The sequence below is a fragment of the Bison bison genome, unplaced genomic scaffold (genome assembly GCF_000754665.1).
Source record: "Bison bison bison isolate TAMUID 2011002044 unplaced genomic scaffold, Bison_UMD1.0 scf7180017864537, whole genome shotgun sequence".
NCBI classification, from domain to species: Eukaryota; Metazoa; Chordata; class Mammalia; order Artiodactyla; family Bovidae; genus Bison; species Bison bison.
The window spans coordinates 419,271-420,340 of record NW_011495085.1 but is presented as its reverse complement, the minus strand read 5'-3'; the positions used below and the strand labels follow the sequence as shown (position 1 = coordinate 420,340).

The window sequence follows — 1,070 nt, the reverse complement described above, 5'->3', positions numbered from 1 at the left end:
ATCTGATGGACCAATGTCCTCCTCACTTAGTTATCTGTCACCACCTCAGCTAAGACATCACTCTCTCGGAAAGAATTCCCAAAGGCATCACACCTGACCCCTACTAGGCAGACTCCCAGCAAGAAGTCCCCTTTCACAGCATCTAACCTAGGCCACGCCTCTGACCCTAACCAGGGAGATGACCCGATAAGATGCCCAGGGACAGAGCGGCAGCATCGTGAGGACTTCGGAGTGGCTGGGGCCCCCGGGCAATGACCCCAGGGGGCACAGAGTAGACGCCCCAATGATAACGAAATGAGAGAGGCCCGTTCTGGTCTGCGGTGCTGGTGCCATGCCTTACCTGAGCACCTGGTGCAGGTGACCATCCAGGAAGGAGATGGAGTCCTGGTAGAGCTCCTGCAAGTGGGGTAAGTTCAGGAACTAGGCCATGAACTGGCCCATGCAGTACTCCTCCTGGTCAGGGTCAGTGTGCGGCAACAAGTGGATGTGCCAGAGCAGCAGCCAGCACAGGTTGCCCATCCGGCCCAGGTGCGGCAGGAACCTGCCCAGTATGGCCAGCTTCCAGGTGCAGTTCACCTCCAGGTCCTGGACAGAGTCCAGCTGCACCAACTTCAGGATGCCCCTGATGCTCTGCATGCCATGGCGATGATCCTCAGCTTCTGGCAGCACAGGTGCAGCAGGCTCCTTCTCTGTTTGGCCTTCTTCAGCAGGTAGCAGAGGGCCTGGTCAAGGGTATCCTCCTTGAGGCACAGGTTGACCAGCACCTGTACAGGGACCTGTGCTGGCTTCAGCCCTGCCTGCGCCTCTGCCCTGAGCCTCTTCTGCATGGGCTGGGCTGACTCAGGCTTCAGGAGTGAGCAAACGCTGGCTGTGATGCCAGACCACGTGGTCCAGAAATCCTGGTGGGAGTTCTGGGGCAAGTCCAGCACCTGAAGCTTCCGCTGCCTGCAGGGCCGTGGGGGACATGTTGAGCTGTGCAGAGGCCTACGGGCACCAGGACCCCGCGAGGGCTCTTCAGTCCACACACCACAGCTCCTCCGGCTTCAGGAGCCCCCTTGTTCCCCACTTTA

General features: G+C 59.5%; 1 pseudogene; it reads left to right on the top strand.

Annotated features, from left to right (window-relative positions):
* The first annotated feature begins 294 nt into the window (after positions 1-294).
* The window catches only part of LOC104982688, a 69,535-nt pseudogene continuing 68,759 nt past the window's right edge, over positions 295-1,070 (top strand).